This window comes from Schistocerca cancellata, chromosome 7, assembly GCF_023864275.1.
Source record: "Schistocerca cancellata isolate TAMUIC-IGC-003103 chromosome 7, iqSchCanc2.1, whole genome shotgun sequence".
NCBI classification, from domain to species: Eukaryota; Metazoa; Arthropoda; class Insecta; order Orthoptera; family Acrididae; genus Schistocerca; species Schistocerca cancellata.
The window spans coordinates 128202982-128215065 of record NC_064632.1 but is presented as its reverse complement, the minus strand read 5'-3'; the positions used below and the strand labels follow the sequence as shown (position 1 = coordinate 128215065).

General features: G+C 38.6%; 1 protein-coding gene across 1 annotated transcript in view; it reads left to right on the top strand.

The window, feature by feature from the left end:
• Positions 1-12084, top strand: part of LOC126092360 (gastrula zinc finger protein XlCGF57.1-like) — a 128985-nt gene that overhangs the window by 108068 nt on the left and 8833 nt on the right. The gene's annotated exons all lie outside the window — the stretch shown is intronic.

Below are 12084 nucleotides of genomic sequence, written 5' to 3'. Positions count from 1 at the left end.
TGACAGTCATAAAAGATGGCAACAAATTAATAAGGCTCATGATTTTATGACCAGTATTTTATAGCACACTATAAAGTCACAGTTGTGTGATAATTTTTAGGCTATGACCAATGTCATTTCATAGTATATTCAGTCAATGTGCAATACTTACAAAACTGCATTGACATAGCTCCCACTGAAATTAAAGTTACAATTTAAAACAATTATGAGAACATGTAAATTGTTTATAACAACACATGAAATACCATAATGAAAGCAAGTTACATATCTTCTGGCAAGAATCCAAGTTTGTATCAAAAAGGATTTAAGTGCTTAAAGTGTAAGAAGATGTAATTAAAGGCATATCAAGAGTACTGCCATTGCTCGGTAGCACTCTGGTGTAACAAGATAATAAGCATTCAGTATTCTAATACGATATGATAACATTATGTACAGCTGTTAAAATATATATATGAAAGAAAAAGAAAATATCTCATATTTCTCAAAAGATTTAAATAACAATGTGAAATGTATAACTTAAAACATTGATGGACTGTTGGAGTAACAAGATGGTATTGTGATAAGCTCAATGTTACAAGAAGTTCTGTGGCACATGGCTCACATTGTTCACCTGTGTGCTCCTCAGCAGCTGATGTATAGCTTTGCCATCCCTATCTACTACCCTCTTACTGGCTGTTTCCTGCCCACAGGCATGAAGTTGTTGATCATGCAAAGCATGTTTTTAATAAACTCAAAATTATTTGGCAAGTGGAGTAAAAGTTACAGTCATGAATGAGTTCAATAATTACTGTAAAAATTACAGTAAGGAATTGATTATAGCAGTTATTTCCTGATCTTGATATCTTGTAGTGCAGTTATAAGAAATTTAATTTATCTATTACATAAAACCTCCAGGACTTGTAGAAAATTTTCATGGAGCAGTGACCTCAGAATTGTTGGTTCTAATTTATAAGCAACTGACTGCCAAAGAAATTGCGGAATCTAGGAAAAAAAATAACTCCTGTTGCTGAACACAGCTTTATGAATAATCACTAGATCTTGTTTGAGCAAAGGCTGATTCTATCCCATTCATCGAACTACTGTCATCAAATAGGTTTTGGAAATTTGAATCTTAGTCAACAGCTTTTGATAGAGGTATGTTTCACACACTCAGCTACGCATGGAAGTGGGTGACGATGCCAAGAGACTTCATAGGAGTAGGTCCTGCATTATATGTTGTGATGGAAACAAATTCACTGCAAGCAATGTATCATAATTGGCACCAATGTAATGTTGTGTCTCAATGGGCATGACTGCATCATTTACGTCAGTGTGACCCCATTACTTTTTTGAGACTTGTTTTACTGTAGAATACAATGGTGTATATTGCCGAAAGGTTGGATTTTTACGAAAAATTAAAACACAGTGTGCACTAAGAACATTAAAGTAAAGAGTTCTAATATGTATGATCCTTGGTAGATACCAAGATCCCTTATTAGTGATTTTAGTTACAGTGAAACCCTGCTTTTACACTTTTCAAGATACTTCAAATAATAAAAAAAAGGTGTAAAATGCAGGAAAATGTAAAATGTGGGAAATAATGTTTTAAGCTGTAAAAATTTTGTGTAGGATACCCTTTCACATTTTTGCACATTGTGTGTGATATATGTACATAATAGGCATCGAAAGACTTGTTAGGGACTTGTTTATTATCTAATAAAAACTGCTGATGTAACTGGAACAGATAACTGTCTGGGGAGTAGGAACGTTTGACTCAATTTCATATGTCATAATTGATGCTTTTGAAAACCTGCAGCTGTTGTCATTCGTTATTTAAATACTGAAATACTGCACTAGTTATGTATTTTTTACGTATTTCTTCAAGCTTAGCGTGACACATTTCCAGAATTTTTTCTCCTTGTCAAGGGCAGATATGTAGATAAGTATTTTGTGTTGCATTTGCATGTGGTGTTCTGCGTCTTTCCTATAGTTGTCTTTTTGAGGTTATCAAGTACTGTGCCTCTTCAGTAATGTAGAAAACCACACACTCAAACTATCACTCACATGAAGAACTTGCATAATCAGTGCTGTGTGTATGCTAAAAAGTAAACCCATTTGAGCAGAAAGTGAATGATGGTATCAGCTAGCACTACAAGTGGTCAAACGCCGAAACATGACAACTATGATTCGACCAAGGTGTCACAATGATCACAAAAGTCACGAAAATCCGTTTATGCAGTAGAGACGGTTGTTATGGTTGCTCATAATATATTTATTTGAATGAACCTAGTTACTTACATCAGCCATGATGCCAAGTAGAACCTGGCAGTGGCGGGAGATATAGCACGAATTATTGCAACTGTTACAATTTTACTGGTTCAAATCCATTGAGTATAGTGCTCTGGTGTAAAGAAACTTAACCACATACTGTATATAAACACTACTGGATGGCCAACATCATGCCACATGCCAGTGTCATTTGTTTTTCTCCATGAACACTTTTTTTAATGCATAAATTGCAGGAAAATTATAAATATTTTGATACTTTTTTTTTTGTCAATCAGTCTACTGACTGGTTGGATGCGGCCCGCCATGAATTCCTTTCCTGTGCTAACCTCTTCATTTCAGAGTAGCACTTGCAACCTACGTCCTCAATTATTTGCTTGACGTATTCCAATCTCTGTCTTCCTCTACAGTTTTTGCCCTCTACAGCTCCCTCTAGTACCATGGAAGTCATTCCCTCATGTCTTAGCAGGTGTCCTATCATCCTGTCCCTTCTCTTTATCAGTGTTTTCCACATATTCCTTTCCTCTCTGATTCTGCGTAGGACCTCCTCATTCCTTACCTTATCAGTCCACCTAATTTTCAACATTCGTCTATAGCACCACATCTCAAATGCTTCGATTCTCTTCTGTTCCGGTTTTCCCACAGTCCATGTTTCACTACCATACAATGCTGTACTCCAGACGTACATCCTCAGAAATTTCTTCCTCAAATTAAGGCCGGTATTTGATATTAGTAGACTTCTCTTGGCCAGAAATGCCTTTTTTGCCATAGCGAGTCTGCTTTTGATGTCCTCCTTGCTCCGTCCGTCATTGGTTATTTTACTGCCTAGGTAGCAGAATTCCTTAACTTCATTGACTTCGTGACTATCAATCCTGATGTTAAGTTTCTCGCTGTTCTCATTTCTACTACTTCTCATTACCTATGTCTTTCTCCGATTTACTCTCAAACCATACTGTGTACTCGTTAGACTGTTCATTCCGTTCAGCAGATCATTTAATTCTTCTTCACTTTCACTCAGGATAGCAATGTCATCAGCGAATCGTATCATTGATATCCTTTCACCTTGTATTTTAATTCCACTCCTGAACCTTTCTTTTATTTCCATCATTGCTTCCTTGATGTACAGATTGAAGAGTAGGGGCGAAAGGCTACAGCCTTGTCTTACACCCTTCTTAATACGAGCACTTCGTTCTTGATCGTCCACTCTTTATTATTCCCACTTGGTTGTTGTACATATTGTATATGACCCGTCTCTCCCTATAGCTTACCCCTACTTTTTTTCAGAATCTCGAACAGCTTGCACCATTTTATATTGTTGAACGCTTTTTCCAGGTCGACAAATCCTATGAAAGTGTCTTGATTTTTCTTTAGCCTTGCTTCCATTATTTGGGTACAAATTAACATTGTGGATGATGGGAACCATAAAAAAATGCCGTAACCGGTGGGAAAATGTTAATTCCGCGAGCATAGAAGTGGGGTTATACTGTATGTGGGTAGTAGTCTGTTCTGTAAGGCAAGTTTCTGTGCCTACAATTTTGTCTCTCAGTTCTGGATACATTCTCCTAGGACCTAAATAACAGTTGTGAAATCCTGGATTGTATGTTCAAAATTTTTCTGTTTTGTCCAAAACTGAATATAAAATAATCCCCATTTTTTTATGTGGCTCCTTGAGAAATTTTTAACATAGTCTGCCTGATCACTATTCTATTGGTATAAAATTTCTGGCTGTTAAAGTTAGCATTATGCCTGTTCTTCACTTAAGCCATTTGTTGTCTGCATTTTGATAAAGCAAGAGAAGTTAAATAGACAAAAAAAAAAGATTTACACAAATCTTAATCTGCATTTCCTTATTTGCTTAGTATGTAAGCCAGTTATGTATGGTATCACTATTTTTAATAATAATCGTTGTAAGTGATTCAAGTGAGCATTCTTCGTGAAATATTGTGTATTGTATCAAGGAAACAACACTTTTTTGCCTTTTTTCACAAACTGTATTATTATTATTATTATTATTGTACGACCTAGGGTTCAGGTTATAAGCCCTTTTTACTAGTACGCAACTGATCCCAGAGATGGCAGCCAAGCAACGATAAACACGTCAACTTCTTAATCCATCAATCCTTGACTTAAACTGTAAGATTATCTTTGTCGATAATTTTGACAGAGTTACATATGTGTTCAATATGTATTAGGACAGAATTTACATTAGCTATGAATAAACATACACTGAAATAAATCTATGTGCACAGGAATGGGAATTTGGGTCGTTAACAATATTATGAAAAGGATAGATAGCTCCTCACTGAAAAGATAAGACATTGAGTTGCAGACAGCACAATGAAAAGACCGTTATACACTGAAGCTTTCAGCCAAAGCATCCTTCAGAAAGGAAAACGCACACCACAAGCCCACTTGACTGCTGCCTCCACAAGCCCACTTGACTGCTGCCTCCACATGCCCACTTGACTGCTGCCTCCAGCTGCTCTGGCCGAAATGCTACTCTGTCATATCGAATGGGGCAGCAATCCAGAACAGGGAGGGTGCTGGGTGAGGCAAGAGAAAGTAGGATATGGATTGGGGGAGAGAAGTCAGAGCTGCCTGGTGGAGCATACAGGAACTATATGATGAAAGGCCAATGCTGCCAGGTGCAGCTTCAGGAGGCTATGGGGGCGAGAGGGGAGGTGGACATGGGGAGAGGGAAAAGAAGAAGAGCATAGAAGGGGAAAAGAATGATGGGTACATTGGCATAGAATGGTGCACAGTGAGGATGAGGGGATGTGAATTGGGTGGAGATGACAGGAGAGAGGGAGTGAAAACTGTTGGATGGAAGGTTTGGGGATGGCAGGTTACCGTAAGTTGAGGCTGGGATAGTTTTGGGAGTGGAGAATGTGTTATAAGCATAACTTCCATGTGCTCAGTTCAGAAAAGCTGGTGGTGGAGAGGAGGACCCAGATGGCCTGGTTTGTGAAGCAGTCATCATTAAAACAAGCATGTTTTGTTTAGCTGCATTTTGTGCCACAGAGTAGTCCATTTTGATCTTGGCAACAGTTTGACAGTGACCATTTGTCCTAGTGGACAGCTGGTTCGTACCCACACCCGTATAAAAAGCTGTGGAATGATTGCAGCAGAGTTGTATATGACATGGCTACTTTCACTGGTGGCCTGGCCTGTGATGGGGTAGGATAAGCTTGTGAAAGGACTGGAACAGGAAGTGTTGTGGGGGTAGATGGGCAGGTCTTGCATCTGGGGCTTCCACGGGGATATGATCTATGTGCCGAGGGATTGGGATTGGGATTGGCTTAGGGGTGGATTAGGATGTTGTGGTGGTTGGGTGAGTGATGGAGCACCACTTTAGGAGGGGTGGGAAGAATCTTGAGAAGGATATGCCTCGCTTCAGGGTATGGTGATGGATAATGAAAGCCCCGACAAAGGATGTGATTGTTGTTTCAGCCAGGGATGGTATTGGGTGAAGAAGGGGGCCTCCTTTGTAGGTGGTTCTTTGGGGCAGTGGGAGGATTGGGTGGTGTGGGGATGTGGCATGGGAAGTCTGTTGGTGGACTAGGTCTGGGAGATAGTGCCTATCTGTGAAGGCCTGTGTGAAACCTTCAGCATGCTGGGCAACGACACACTATACCAGGGTGACTGCTGAATGGGATGGATTTTTTTGGTATGAAATGGATAGCAGCTGTCAAACTGCAAGTACTGTTTGATGGCTGGTGTGTTTAATATGTGCAGAGGTGGGGATAGAGCCATCAGATAGGAGGTGGTCAATGTCTAGAGAGCTGGTACACTGGATTGAGGAAGATCAGGTGGAGCAGATGGGTGAGAAGGTGGTGCGGAGGTTGTGAAGGAATAAGGGTAGGGTGTCATGGCCCCGAGACCAGATCATGAAGATATCATCAGTAAACCTGAAACTGACCAGGGGTTTGGGGTTTTGGAGGACTAGGGAGGTTTCCTCAAAATGGCCTGTAAACAGGTTGGTTTAGGAGGGTTCCAACCACTTACTTCACCAACTCTCCATCATCCCCACTGCTTTACCTTGTGGATCCCTATTTGTCACTGTTGGTGCCACTTCCCTATACACTGACATCCTTCCTGCACATGATCTTACTGCTATTGAACACTACATCTCTCAGTGTCCTTCAGACTTTGTATACACCTTCATTCCTCATATGCCTAACTTTATTCTAATACACAACTACTTCTTCTTTGAAAGAAAAGTATATAGACAAACCCATGACACATCACGGCCCCCACATGGTACCCTCCTCATGGTACACCAGACTCCATCCCACATGGGGGTGTAAACACTGGGTATCAGCCATCCATTGTGTAGCTGGCTACTCCAGCACCCAGGTGCTATCCATCAGGTTGTGTACTGAGCAAGACAAGACTTACGCAGGCATTTCGAGCAGTAAATTTCCTTCTCCGTCTCTTCACATGCCCCACTGTCAGGATGCTGCTAAGTCTGTCTCCCAACAATGAAGTAACAGTGTGTCTGGCTGCACTTGTAACTCATTGATATGGGCTGGTGCACACCTCAACCTCTTGGCCGTAAACCAATACCTAGGAGAGGGTGTCAGTATGGGCTTCTTGTGGACCTGACATTTTTCCATCATTGATTTGATTCCAATGGACCCTTGTTACCTTGCCTTTGGCCATGCTTTGTACCCAAAAAGTGAATGGTGTAAGGATCTCCACAATTTTTATAGGGCTACATGAAACATGCCAAAATTTTTTCTGAAATCTTTTCCATAGCTTTACTCTGGGCACAAAACCAAATTACCAATTTCCTGGCTGTATCTCCTGACTTCTCTCTGGTGTGCAAGCCAAATCTGTCGGTGCCCTAGACCAGTTGTTTTTAACCATCTTGGTATAAATTTTCTCGGGCAACAAGTCATTAATGTTCCATGAATTTGCTGTAGGCGAATTTAGCAGATATGCCAGCATCAGTTTTGCTGGAGTTAAGAGTCACTCGGAGGATAGCCAGATGGTACTCAGCCAAAATATCGTCTGAAGAAGTAGTATTTACTGTATGCCCAAAATTTAATGGATTAGCTACACAAATATTCATTCAGGTCTTCATAAGATATCAAAGTCATGCAAAGATTGGCAACTTAGTTTTAATGCTCAAAAGTGTAAAACTGTGCACTTTACAAAAGATTATAAAGTTGTATCCTGTGGCTACAGTATAAACAAATCATAGCTGAATCAGTCAACTCATAGAAATACCTAGGTTTGATACTTTGTAGAGATATGAAAATGAACAGTCACATAGTCTCATAGATGAGGTAGGTGGCAGACTTTGATCCATTAATAGAATACTAGGAAATTGAGATCAGTCTATGAAGAAGGTTGTTTACTGACCACTCATGTAACTCACCCTAGAACATTGCTCAATTTTGAGGGACACGTACCAGATAGGACTAATAGGGGATGTGGAAAATATACAGAGAAGGGCAGCGCATATGATTGTTATATGCTTGTATGACATATGGGAGTGTGTCATTAAGATGCTGAAGAAATTGTACCAGCAGACACTTCAGGGAAAGCCTACTTACAAAGTTTCAAGAACCAGATTACTAGGAATATGTCACTCCTGTAGGGGTTATGAGGATAAGATTAAATTAAGACAGAGGCATTTAAAAGGCAATTCTTCCTGCGCTCCTATGTGAATGGAGTGGGAACTGGTACAATGGGAAGTATCTTCTGTCATGCACTTCACAGTGTTTTGTAGACTATGGAAGTAGATTAATTCTATATCTAATTCCACCTATGAACTGTGACTCCAAATTTTCTTACTGCTGCACAGTTGTTTGTGGCCTCTGCTTCGTGAATCATCATTAACTTAAAATTCACGTCATATTGTCTGTGGGTATCTATTGTGAACCACAAACTTGTAGATCTACTTTTCTTAACAAGAGTCCTGGCTGTATTTAGATCCATTATCAATTGTTATAATTTACAGGTTTTACAATGCTGGTAATATAAACAAACTGAATGGAGACAATATGTTGTCCTCTCAGCTCCCTATGGCTAAATCTGCGAAACTATTACCACTTTGGATCAACACAGTAGCCAACTTTGAAAATCAGCAGAGCTGTACAGTAGTAGCAGTTTTCTGGTCTGTTGAATCTCATGTTTCATTTGATGTGCTGCATTTCAATTGCCCTGTGCAAGCATATTTTTTTTGGCATTAATTTGTCTCTTATAGAAACGTATAGTGTCATACTGCCCACTCATCATTCCCTTCCTCTCATTTGTCCCAGTGCCCAGACCAACTGGTGTCATGGTCCACCACCAAAACTTCTGAATTCTTCAGATTAAATTTGCACTGACCTCAATTGCCATAGCTTCATTCCTAAATGTTATATTAATCTATTGTACAACATAAAAATGTTGATCTCAGCAACAGTAGTATAATCTGTGAATGCAAGACAGGCCTGTATTTTTCAAATGATGACTTTGCCACAAAACTTCACCTTATGGTCAGGTAAATGTCTTGCAGACGTTGCATTTTATTTCTAAATATTCTTCTTACTGTACTTCATGTATTTTACTCCTATTTTGTGATGTATTAGGTTCTTCCAATAGTTGTGTCGGTGCAAAATTATATAATAACCTCCATTTAATCAAATAATCACAAGGCATTTGTTTATCGGATTAGATACCTCAGTACATCATAATGATGAATTTATATTTAACGTTCACAGTTTTTTAATTACCAGGTTGTCATTGTCATGTTGCTGTTTGTTACTTATGTGTTCTACAAATTGTGGTCATAATCACTTGCTTTGGTAGTTTAAGAACTGATATCTCACTTGTTACCTGGTTATCCTGTTCTTTTATAGGCAGCGAAATGACTCAAATGTATTTGTAGTGTAAAATCAAACTTATTTTATTTACTTTTTTTCTAAGTATATAACACACAAATGGCAGAAAGTGTTACTTTTACAAATTCATTGTATTATTAAACATTTTAATTATAAAAACCATTATTAAACACTACCAGAAGGTTTTACAGAGTACTGTATGATTAAATTTGAAATTTAACGTCATTCTTCCCGTCTCCAATTAGCCTAGTGGCTCAAAAAATTATGCTTTCTTTAAAGAAAATGATGTTTTTTTATTTTAATTATCTACACATATTAGTACCATTGTAATTCTTCTATCAGGTTTTGTTACATTATTAGAACTTTTAGGTGGAAACAACAAACAGAAGTTATTTATTTGCATGCCTAGATGAACAGATATTAGTAACAATTGACAGCTGTCTAAAATTAATTCTGAATAAGTTTGCTGAATGCAAATACCTTATATCAAGACATAGATGTACTACCTTTTAGGAAAGCTAAAATGGTTAAGGTGCTGCTTGCAATAAGTGGGAAATCCAGGTTTGAATCCTGGTCTGGTATAGATTTTCACGTGTCACTATCAGATGGTACATCTATACCTAACCTGATGGCAAGATACTATTTATTTCTAAAGTAACAAAAGTTAGGCACCCATCCAGAACCTGCAGATGAATAATGAGTGGCTCAGAGACACACACAAAGCTCATAGAATCATACCAGAAAGGAGCAAATCCTCATGTGTTCCTCTCCTCCTCCTCCCTCCCTCCATCGCTCCCTCAATTTTTTTTGGAGCTTACATGTGTGTCAGTGCACCATCCATTGATATCTGCAGGTGGGTCACTGCCTTTATTCACATTTGTTGTTTTGTCAACTTCCGTAGTGATAGTTAGTGTTATTTTAATTATGGTATTATGAAAAAAAGTGTAATTTTTAGTTTGTGTCCAGATTGCCCACCCTGCCTTCTACCCTTTCCGAGAAAATTCTTTAACAGTTGAATCCAATGTTGTTATGTTGTAAGGTCACATCACATAATAATTGTTAGAAGTACTCTTCAATAACTTAATTGTTGTATTTTTTTATGATTAACATATAAATGTCCTGTTTTGTTATTAATCCTATAAAATACAGATGTGGAACTAATATCCTGATTCTGCATTTCACTTTTTTTTACACTAATTGATCTACCCCCCACCTGGTGTATAGTATGTTACCCAATTACAGTACTGGTAACTCTCCAATAACATACACATGCATTTACTTCAGCCAAAATGCAGATTTTATTTGTAAATTTTTGGTGCAATTTCAGGAACAGAAATATTATCTTCTGTAGAACAAATTTCTTTATTTCTGTCTATGATCACAAACTTGTTAGTCTCTCAGACTAAAAGTTTCGGTCAGCAATGACGATCTTCAGACCTGCAGCAAAACATGAGAAAAACACAAATACAACTAGTGGACTGGAAGTTGTCTTTTGGAATGGTGTTCAGCTCCGTCATAGTGTTCCACATTATCTCTTCTCTACTCACAAAACTGGATCCTTTCAGTGGTGTCTTCAATTTTGGAAACAACCAGAAGTTGCAAGGAGCCACATCTGGAGAGTAGGGATGTTGGCGAACGGCTGTAATTCCATGTTTGGCCAAGAAATTTTGGATCAAGTGGGATGAATTTGCGAGAGCATTGTTGTGATGACGTTGCCAGTTTTTTTCTGTCCAAATGTCTGGTCTTTTGCGCTGAACTGTGTCACTGAGTCGCCGGAGAACATCTCATAGTACTCCTTTGTCACTGTTTGTCCTTCTGGTGCGTATTCATGATGCACAATTCCACAGACATCAAAGGAGACCGTCAGCATCACCTTGATTTTACTTTGCACCTGCCACACTTTCTTCGGCCTTGGAGACTCGGGGTCCTTCCATTGCGACAACAGTCTTTTTGTTTCTGGGTCGTACCAATATACCCATGACTCATCTCCAGTTATCACGGTGTTCAGAAACCCAGGATCAGTGTTGGTGGTGCGCAGAAGTTTCTGTGCAACGTCAAAATGGAGGTCTTTTTGTTCTGGTGACAACAGCTTGGGGACGAATTTCACAGCCACTCATCTTAAGAGAATCGGTAATCTGACGAACACATTGTGTAGCACCTCACTCTGTGACCGACAGGCAGCGACTGACATGCTGTAAGGCGGGACAAAATTCACGCATGCGCATAAAGGTCTCTTCCTGTACTGTGTACAGTGGCGCTGTGCTGTCATCTCTATTTTGTGTGGGAAAATCAAAGGTCGAATACTTTTTAGACAGACCTCGTATATAAAATATCGTATGTACTAGGGTCATCTTGTTAACAGCACTACTGTTATTACGAACTGCTGCACAATAGCCACAAAATGTTTGTATGGTAAGCTCTTTAGATGTCCTACTGTAGGCGTACACACATTCTTCAATCATATATTTGTACAATATGGAATTAAAAAAAAAAAAAAAAAATTGATAAAATCTGTAGTGCAGTTATCAGGTGTGTAAGTCATTACAGGAATAAAATGCTTATAAATTAAAAACATGACCAAAGTTAGATTGTTAAAAGGGAAATAGTTAAGTGACAGTAATTCTGATGTGCCCTTGTGGCAAATGTTAGATAAAAATATAATGACATACGTAAGAACAAGCTCACGGAGTTCACAGAATAGTATAAAAATGATAAAATAAATAGGGAAAGAGGCTAAATGAATGGAAACATACTTTAGTAAGTAGTCAGTGCCCTATGTTGGCGATGCAACTATGACTCAATTATATTAGGACATGTTTTTAAAAAAGGTATCCTCCTCATAAAGCTAATAATTTTCACATGTATTTCAGTAAAACTTTTCATTGTGTACTATTTTATTGTTTTAAACTGTAGGCAAGCCACTACTTGTATTAGTGTTTTTCCCATGTTTTGCTGCAGATTTGAAGATGGTCATTGCTGTCCGAAA